This window comes from Macrobrachium nipponense, chromosome 30, assembly GCF_015104395.2.
Source record: "Macrobrachium nipponense isolate FS-2020 chromosome 30, ASM1510439v2, whole genome shotgun sequence".
Lineage (NCBI taxonomy): Eukaryota > Metazoa > Arthropoda > Malacostraca > Decapoda > Palaemonidae > Macrobrachium > Macrobrachium nipponense.
In genome coordinates, this window is record NC_087218.1 from 36,668,845 (window position 1) to 36,679,680 (window position 10,836).

Consider the following 10,836-nt stretch of genomic DNA (forward strand, 5'->3'; position numbering starts at 1 on the left):
GCATTTTACATTGCTAGTTCTCCACTGCAATTCTGTGTCAAATGGGGTAACGTATTATCGTACACATTCGGCTCCCTAAACGGGCTTCGGCAAGGGGGCATTCTCTCTCCATACCTGTTTAATACGTACACAGATGCCTTGAATGTCAAACTGAACACACTCCCAATCGGATGCACCGTCAATACAAGTATTCTACTAACAGTCAAGTTTTATTTCACGTTATTATATGTGCTCAATATGAACACCCCTTGCAGCACGAACAACATCAGTACGATATGAGAATTCTTCCCAAACACGTTGAAGCACATCAGGATCAATTTAATTGATCGCTGTTGTTATTCGATGTTCCGCCATTGCCAACTGACCTGGAAAACTTAAAACATCGAATAACAACAGCGATCAATTCAATTGATCCTGATGTGCTCAACGTGTTTGGGAAGAATTCTCATAACGTATTGATGTTGTTCGTGTTGCAAGGGGTGGTCATATTGAACACTTGTAACATGTGAAATAACACTTGACTGTTAGTAGAATACTTGTATTATAAGTTTTATTTTTTGCTATTTTTCCTTCATAAAATATTTAATCATGAAATAGGGTCATTCTTTTTTAATCACCCTGTATATATATATATACATACATACACACACACACACACACACACACACACACACCACACACACACATATATTATATATATATATATATATACATATATATATATATATATATATATATATATATATATATATACATATACATACATATATTATATATATATATATATATATATATATATATATATATATCGTCAGTATGTGATCCTTTTTCATTGCGTATCATTCTTAAAAAGAGTAAATTTTGTTTTGACTTCATTTGTGAAACCCAGTGTTGTAAGTCTCACTTGTCGTTTGACCTCCTCTCGAGTATAATAACCGTTTGCTTGCTATTAACGTTCGTGTTTGTTGTTTAAGGAGGCTGTGTGTGTGGTCCCTCCCCTGGGGATAAAGGGGGTGACTCCCGGCCAATGGGAGATCGTTTACGAAAAAGCTGTGCCCAAAAACCGAAGCTTTGATCCAATGAGAGAGGGCGATGGAAATGTGTGCTGTGGAGGCCTCTGATTGGCCAAAGCAATTCCTTCCCTGATAGTAGAAGGCTCAGTGTAGTCGTGACAGGTCGGAGGAGGTTCCTTCCTAAACAAGAGCTAAGAACTGGTAAGAATATAAGAGTTTCTTGGTCGTATTCTTGATGTTGTGGGTTAGAACAACCATCTGGAATCTTAAGACTGTCATGGAAAGGGGGTATTGTGGGCACAGAATTGAGAATTCTGGCACTAATGCAAATTTTTCTGGAGGGCGTGAAGACTGTAGAAGCTGGACGGCCGTTGTAGTATACTTTATGAAAAATTGACTTGTGGCGAATCTCTGTAGATTCTGAGGACCTTGGACATATTTGTGGTTCGGGGCCCATAGCAAAACTTTCGTCATAATTTGACTAAAGTGCTAAAGGTGTAAAGAGGCCTCCTGTGTACTATATCTGGACTCTTTGAACCGACACAGACGATGTCAGACAGACGTTTTCTGTCTTGGGTAATGTTGAGAAGAGCCAAGTGTAGCGAATCGCGGTGCTATGAATCACTAAAATGAAAAGTATGATAGGGTACAGTTTAAAAGAATTATCTAGGAGTAAAACACAATATTCAAGAGATGGAAATCTGATAGCAAGGCTTGAGATGAAACTACCCTTAAGTGCCATTATTTGTTTATAAAAATACACGAAAATCAAGGTATTTTTGCAGCTGCTCAATTTGGCTATCATCGGTAATCAACGGCCAAGTATCGCTGAACCAGGATCACCAATTCGTAGCTTAATTTATCTGTCAGTCTGTAATTAAGGTGACTAGACTAACTACCTGCTGAATAATTATCACGAATTTGTAGCATTCTGTTTAAATAGGGAATAATCATCACGAATTTGCAACATTGTTTAAATAGCGAATAATCATAACGAATTCGCAACTTTCTGCTTAAATAGGGGATCAACCGTGATCAGGGGTCCATTGCCGGATTACCCGGTGGCGGACGATGAAGGCTTTCAGTAAGACCCAACTTATATTTCTTGTATTTAAAGGCGTGGTTACGAATCCAGGTTCTGGGCACTATTTAAAGTGATCAGTTTGAGGTGATTGCAGTAGTATTATTACGCTTTGAATTATGGTCACTAAAAGCGCATAATGACGCTTGTATGTAGCATCAATTTATGCCTCAGGTTCTCGTTGGGTAGGATCCATTGGTGATAGTTGCGGAAAATTTTACACAAGCACACGTTAAAAACAAGCTTTATAGCATTAGTGCATCTCTGTGTCTATCAGAAATGAAGAGAAAGCTTTCCAATGAGTCTTTCATTGGCCGTTTGCGAGTTTTGACAGCTCGAAGCCTCTGCCACGCCCACCTATTGTTTCAGTAGCCCGGGATTTCGAAGAAGATAATCCGCGATCCCTTCGATTCTAAAGGGGATTATATTAAGAATTTATTGAGTGCTCTCTCTCTCTCTCTCTCTCTCTCTCTCTCTCTCTCTCTCTCTCTCTCTGTTAAAACACCGGGAACAATTCAAAGGCCACTTTTCAGTTTCTCAAAATTTGAATCACCGTTTTGAATATAAATGGTGCTGCACGTATTTCATTCTCATTTCACTGGTCGTTATGTAAAGAAAAATCTGACGGTAATTAACGTAAGTCTAGTTTCCGACAAAGTCCACCGCCGTAGTTACGTCTACTGACTTGACAGGTTATTCGTCTTTCTTGCTCGAGACGAGGTGGACGTATCAGTGCTAATGGCTGCCGCCAAACCTTGAAGGTCTGGAAAAAATTCTAATCATTTTGATGTCATTTACACCGTAATGTGACTCGGGGCACCAATGGTATTTGGTTTCTGTGCTGTATTTCATTTCATATAGGCAGAGTTGGTGCCAAGTGTTCAAAGTAGCGAGATTAAAAAGATTTAAAGTCACGTAAACAACTGCTGGATATCTAGGCCATTATGGTGTGGTATACTTGGTAAGGTCACTCTTGATAAATAAAGGTGAATGTCTCTGATTTTTACGTATTATCTTCGTCGTAGATTAGGTAAGTAAATGTGGTTATTGGACTATAATTTTGTTAAAGCATTTACTGAGGAAATTATAACTGAGGATAGGTCGAAAGGAATGCCTGATATTTGCATTGGCGGTGTCCATATGTAAATTCCGTGTTTTTAGCATCATTACATTAACTTGCAATGCAAGACATTAACTTGCAATTTCCAACATTAACTTGCAATACAAGACATCAAGTTGCAATTCACGACATTAACTTGCAATACACAACATCAACTCTCAATACAAGACATGGTATTATTTTATTTATGGACATTAATAATGTAGCGTATTTTAACTTAGTTCACTATGTTAAGGAAGTGTTTTGTAGTATTTCTGTATAATATTATCTGTCGCAAATGCCTAGTTCTTATAAAAATCAAGAAAAACGTTAGCGAGTTCACCTGAAAAAGTTCAAGTCCAATGATATTCTTTTCATGGGCACGGGCAGCTCTGTAAATCTCATTCTACTAGGTAGAAGCTTCGTAAATCTCATTCTAGTGGGTGGTAAATTTATCTTCTCAATGCGTACGCATAGAACCAATCTGTTTTGGTTGTTGGCTCCACCTTTCAACTTCTGTTATTGGAAGCAATTTTATGACGTCTTAATATTTGCCTTCTACACCAATCATCAGTATCCTGAGTTTGTTCATTTCTTTATTTGTTATCGACAACCACTCATATCACCTGTATCATCTCTTGTGGCTTAACTCTTATTGATTTTAGCCAATAACAAACGTTTTTAGAATTACGTAATACTTTTGACGTTTTGCCATTCGAAAACAGGTGCTTCAGGCCACTGTTTCGACAATTAGCCAATCTACAACTGTCATCTACAAACATACCTGATTCTCTCCAAAATACTATGGTTTGGTTGGTACTCGTTAAAGAGATGACGTCAATTGTCACACTTTATGTAACTAGCTGTCAATTTATGACGTTTTCATTGTTAACCAATCAGAAAACAATACGGTTCCAACAGACCAAGGATTTTCTTTTCCGCCATCAGTTTAAAGGTAAGGATATTGAAATTCAGTTGTGTGACTCTTGTGAGCTCGATTATTTTTGGGTAATAGGCAAATATCATGGTGGTGCATATCCCGAACATGCAAAATATGCATATGATTTTTTCCGTCAACATTCTGTGTTACCTTTGAGTGTTCAGTGTCCTAAGTGTCAGAACCATTGCTTTTTAGGGAAGATGAGCATATTTGGTATTGTAGTTCTACTGTGGTGATTGCTAAAACAAAGAAACGCCGGCGATGTTGGTATCAAGTTTCAGATTATAAAGGTACCTTTTTAGATGGTACTCATCTTCATGCTTGGAAGCTATTATTTATTTATCATTGGGTCAATAAATTGTGGAACCATCATACTGTAATAGATTCTCTTAAAATTAGTAGAGCAACCAGTGTTGATTGGCGTAGTTTTTGTTGTGAAGTTGCTGAATATTATTTTGATAATCAAGAACCAATTGGTGGTGATGGTGTTATAATAGAAATAGATGAAACTCATTTTGGCAAACGTAAATTTGACAGGGGCCGTCCTCTCAGTGATATTTGGGTTTTTGGGGGGATTGAGAGGGAATCCAAGAAATTTTTTATACTGCCTTTAGTGGAGCCTTTGCCTTTAGAACGCTCAGCTGAAAATCTTATTCCTTTAATCCAGAAATTATAAAGAGTGGCTCGAGTATTAAAGGCGACAAGTGGCGTGCGTATAATAAGCTGTCATCTTTGGGTTATATACATAACACGGTGAATCATTCGGAAAACCTTGTAAACCCTGATAATTCATTGGTACATACTCAAAATATTGAAAGACTTTGGAGGGATCTCAAAGAGTGGATCAAGCGGCCTGGAAATCCCTCACAATATTTTAAGCAATATATATCTCGCTGTTTATTTTTAAAACAATACCCTGAAAATCAGCGACTACATTATTTTTGTAGAACTGCTGCATTGTTGTACCCTCCTCAAGGAGAGAGGTAACGGCCCAGGGGGCCACAGGAAGAGGAAGAGGAGGAGGAGGAGGACCAGCAGCCCCATTGTGAAGGCTTGTAAGACTGAGAGTAATGGTGAGTATAATATTTATTTCTGTAGTATTAGGTACCGTACCGATCAGGTATTATTTTAGTTATGGACATTAATAAGGTAACCTAGTTCTTATACAAATCAAGAAAAACGTTAGGTTAGGTTAGGTTAGGATAGGGGGCGTGGGGGGCAAGGCGCCCCACCTAAAAAGGGGGGGGGAGTGGGGGCGAAGCCCCCGCCATCCAGGTGCAGATATATTCAGTGACAGGTTAGGTCAGAAAATTAAAGTTAGGTTAGTGCCCAACTACAATGTGACGTGCAATAACTGGTCATATAGTGCATTTTTATGCCATTTTCTCATGTAAAATTCTTGGCTCGGGTTTTCCCATTTCCAGGGTTTTTATGTATTTCGAATTAAGTGTATACCTGTATACCGGTCCATTTTTATATGTTTGAGTGTTATATTTAGTTTTTTTTCCTCCATTTTGCCCTGTTTTTACCTACTTTGTCTCCCCCACCCAAAACCCCGCTTCCCAAGGAGGTTCCCCCAGATTATTATCTATAGGGGGAAGGATAAGTATTCATTTGCGATGGAAATAAACCTCAAAATCATTCAAATCACATCATAATACAACAGAAACCTATATTTTATGTTGAAAGCAATTAATGTCCATAAGTAAAATAATACCCCTTCTCCTTTTGGATGTATCTTTGCTATCTTAATTGGGTAAGTGTGTTGTTTTAAAAATATTTCAGGTTGATTAGTTTTCATTAATATATATATTCCGAGGTTCAGGAATAACTTCTGTTTTGATATTTTGTATGCAATTTAAGTGTTTTTGTGGCGTTTCGTTTCCCCCCATGAATTAATTTTTGCACACACTATTATTTGAGAGCTATTCCACTGATTGTGGACTTAGCTTGTGGTAGTGAAGAGTTTGGTAAGAAAGGAATTTAATCTTTAGTAACGGCGGAAAAGGACCGTTAAAATATGTATTAAATAAAAAAGTAGAACAAATCCGGTTTAGTAGGATCTATACAGTTAAATAACCTAAAGACATTAATCTTCAACGAAGTTTATAAGAATATCATGAGTGTCGTAAACGAAGTAGTAAGCAACACAAATATTTTAAGGAAATGCACTAAATGAATATGAAACATACAAAAAACATTTGTAAAAAGGTATTTACAAGAAAATAAGAACAAACTGACAAAGATAATTATTTACAAGACATTAAGACTTTAAGCAAGCCAGCTTCTATAAAAACATGTTGCTTAGGACACACCTGCATGCCTTAATTATCAGCGTATGGTTATCGACCACTCTTGTCAACCAAGATTCATCTTGGTAATTAGAGAACCCTCTCTCCTGAATCCTTTGAGATTATGGTCCATCAAGATATAAATTATATTTCTACACTGGTTAATTTGCATTTAAAACTTTTATTTAATCGGTCAGTTTATAAGATTACCCTTAATTACAAGTAATTCTTTATATGCAATGTATATAATATATATATAAAAAATATATACATATAATATATATATGATATATATATATCTTTAGTATATGTATGGATGTATGTATGTATATATATATGTTATATATATATTAATACTATATAATATATAGATATCTTTATGTATATGTAGTATGATGTATAGGATATATATATATATATATATATATATATATATATATATATAAATCTTTATGTATATGTATGTAGGTCTGTATATATATATATAGTATATATTCTATAAATATATATGTATTAATATATATTGTTATATATATTATATATTCTATAAATATATGTATTTATATATATATATATATATATGTGTGTATATCTATAGTATATATATATATTATATATAGTATATATATATATATATATGTATATATATATGTAGATATATATATATATATATATATAAATATATAATATAATATGTATATATGTATTATATCATATATATATATTATATAATATTATATGTGTATTATATATATGTAAATATATATATATATATATATATATATATTGTGGATCTATATATATATATTATATATAAGATATATATGTATATATATATATATGTATATATATATAGGTATATATAGGTATATATATATATATAATATATATATAATATATATATCTATAATATAATTATATATATTATAATAATCTTAGTCCAGTTATTTATTGATGAACTTATGGATGGTTTTTAGACAAAACAACTATGAGTATACTTATTACTTATAACAAAAATAGTATGAAATTTGGTCACCTGATTGGTCAAATGTTAGTAAGTTGTCTCCATAATAGACTAGACTGAGAAATTTCCGCAGCATTACAATAAAGGATGTGAATATATTTGGTTTTAAAAGTTCCCATAAGTCATATTTACGTGACGTATTTTTTATGAAGGGTAAAATAACGGGAAACACTTGTTTATTTTCCTTTATTTATTTATTTGTGAAGGTCCTACACAAGATTGAGCTTTACGGTAACTTCTCTGTAGGTGACGTCTTTATCTGTTTAGCAAAAATATTTCCGTCAGTGAACAGCACTGCTGCAGGCAAAGTCTCGATACTTCGATAAACATTAGGAAAGCCCTATACGAAGTTTTGCTCACCGTTTCTCCGTTTCTGACGTCACACTGAGCAAAGTTTGCAGAGCAAAGCTCGACCGTGTGGACAGGGACTCTGATGTCAATCATAAGAAGTTTTTGTTATTATTAAATGGGAGATTCAAATCTCCCCCGATAGTAGTTCGATGTTTGGCCACAACGAGTAGCGGGCGCACCGTGTTTATGGCGGGAATTACGAGGAGTAGCTGTAGCTGGCGAACCGTGTTTTTAGCGGGAATTTTGTTGTTGTTTACAGGTAAATTGTAGTAGGAATATGTTTCATTAGAGCATATTACAAGCATTAAGGCCTTTATAAACCAACAAACAACAACAACAAAAGTCGTGCTGTCCTGGTAGGTCACAAAATAATGTAGACATACTTGTCACTGGTCAATCGGGTAAAAGCAATTACCCCTGTAGTTTTAGTCAGTTATCTAATTTCGATATAATGGTATAAATTATATATATTAATTATATATAATATTATATTTATTATATATATAGGTCAGTATCTATTTCGTAATATATATATATATATATATATATACTATATAAATATATATATACATATATATTTATATATATATATATATATATATATATATATATAATATATCTATATGTTGATTTTTGTTTCCAGTGTTTTTCCTTTTTCAATTTGGTTTATTGTTAATATGCTTTGAAAGTCTTCGGAAATTCGTTATCTCCCTTTCACCGAAAAAAAGAAGAACAAAGATGTAAATAGGCTGGTTATGTCCTTCACAAAATATGAAATCATCAGACAGTCTACCTAGCATAACACTGAGTGGGGGTCTTGTGTGAAAAATATTTGTACCCATAAACATACAGGTACTGCCAAAAACCAATACTTTTGTCATTGTTGCCTCTAATATAGGCCTAGGCCTATTGCACACTAGCCTATAATGCTTAACCTAATCTGTCACACTGCATATCATTGAAAGGCCAGGAGGCTCCAGACCAGGAGAGAGGTGATGGCAAAAGAGAAATTAGACCACCTTCTAGACTTGCTGAGGTTACTGATGGAGAAGCTGTCAACAAGAGGAGATATGATGACTCTTCGGAAGATGACAGGTCACATTCAAAACCTCACTTACCCTATTATTGAGATATGTGTTACTAGATAGTGTATTTTCACTAGAATGCAGCTTCACTAGAATACAGCTTAGCTATGAAAGCCATAGACACATACGATCTTGGACATTACTTGTTTCTGATTAATATTCTACCTAAGTTTAGAATTTTACATTTGTTTACTTTAATGACTAGTGAACTATCTTAGCCAAATTTTTAAATACTGTAAATATGTCTGAAATTGTATATATTATTATTATTATTATTATTATTATTATTATTATTACTTATATTATTATTATTATTATTTTATTATTATTATTATTATTATTTATTATTATTATTATTATTGATTATTATTATTATTATATTATTATTATTATATTAATATATAGATAATTAGTGTTACTGGAGCAAATAACCTTGATATATGGCATGGTTATGTATTTTAGTTATAGTAAAAGTGTATTGCTCTATATTTACTTGTATCTTCTACCCTTTGTTCTCTTCTCATCTTATCATCCCTATGATTTTCCTCTACTCCACAGTTGGACACTTGTATTTTGGGCTAAATACAATAGATAGTACAGAGAACATTAATTTTTTATTCCAGAGGAAATTGGTCTACTTGATGATCCTACTGCAGCACTAAGTACTCAGTCCTCACAAAGATTTGGTCTCTCCGTTGGTCCTACTACAAGTGCTACGCCTTCAAGAGAGATTGCTGAATGTACATATACCTATGCTTGTGTGTGGGTCATGGGCAGAGCCAGTGCTGTTTGAGTAAACAATGGTTAGAAATATATAGAGGTGAATATTAGTGTGTTAAAAAAGGTAATGGTAAATGCTAAGATAGTAAGTAATATTACAGATTCACTTTAAGAGGCTCTATGCCCTGTCAATTTTGGGTCTTCAAGTCACTGACAGCATAACAGTCACACAAGCCCACAGGAACCACAGGACGTCTACAAGAAGACTTGACTTCGTGAGGAATCAACACTTGCAGGGCAATCAGTTCCTTAAAAGGTTTATTATTATTTTTATTTTGATTTATCTTTTTGAGTAAGCAAAGACTAAGGAAGCAGTTAGAGATAGAAATTTTTGATGATGGCCCTAGAGAAATCTAAACCAGCTTTTCCCCCACCTTTCTGACTTCTGAAGAGGAGGTGGAACAGTTTGAAAAAAACACCCAGAAAAGCCTCATAGAAAGTCAATGGTAAGCTTTATATTTTTTATACTGATACCAGTTACCAATTCGTTGCTCAACATTATTTTGTAGGGATTAAGACAAAACTAAAACAGGTTGCCAATAGAATTACACCATTTAGAATTAAAATAAGTTAAGTAATTATATTAAAGATGGTTTTAACAACAATGACCACAGTTTTTTTTTTTTTTTTTTTTTTTTTTTTTTTTTTTTTTTTTTTTTTTTTTTTTTTTTAATTTTTTTTTCCTATTGGGCAACTAATATTAGTTTTCTGTTAAATGTTGGTATGTGCCTGGGTTGAATGATTGTATTTCTTAATATTGGCTTTATATATTTTCGTATTGTTTTCCTTTATACCTTTCTTTTTCATTATTTATGAATTGTATTTTTTTTATTTTGTTTGTTTGTTTTTGCTATTCTCTCTATTGTTTTTCTTCACATACTTGATATTTAATTTTTTTTTTCTTCAAGTGTTGCCATTAGATTTCTGCCCAAACAAGATCAGGAAGCTGACATCGTGATAGATGACACTATTGCGGCCGTCCTTAAATTTGCACCACATGGGGAAGGATGGGAGAAGTTTAAGCCAAGATCAAAACCAAAGGAGATCGAGGCCTCTCCATCCGCCTCTTTTTCTGACACCTAAAATGCTACATAACCCTATAAACTTTCTTACATGCTTGTGACTTGTGCTCCCTCTCATGAATTCTTGTGTAAATGATAAGTATCTGTACT

General features: G+C 33.8%; 1 long non-coding RNA gene and 1 pseudogene across 2 annotated transcripts; both read left to right on the forward strand.

The window, feature by feature from the left end:
• The first annotated feature begins 1,154 nt into the window (after positions 1-1,154).
• Positions 1,155-9,845, forward strand: LOC135202048 (uncharacterized). 2 transcript variants are annotated; one of them, XR_010311654.1, is made up of 4 exons: positions 1,155-1,214; positions 5,081-5,206; positions 9,508-9,624; positions 9,766-9,845. It is a non-coding gene; the product is annotated as an uncharacterized LOC135202048 (long non-coding RNA). The 2 variants fall into 2 exon arrangements; XR_010311655.1 differs by lacking the exons at positions 9,508-9,624; positions 9,766-9,845 and adding an exon at positions 8,765-8,924.
• LOC135201943 (uncharacterized) lies at positions 4,025-5,063 on the forward strand (annotated as a pseudogene).
• Positions 9,846-10,836: the final 991 nt, after the last annotated feature.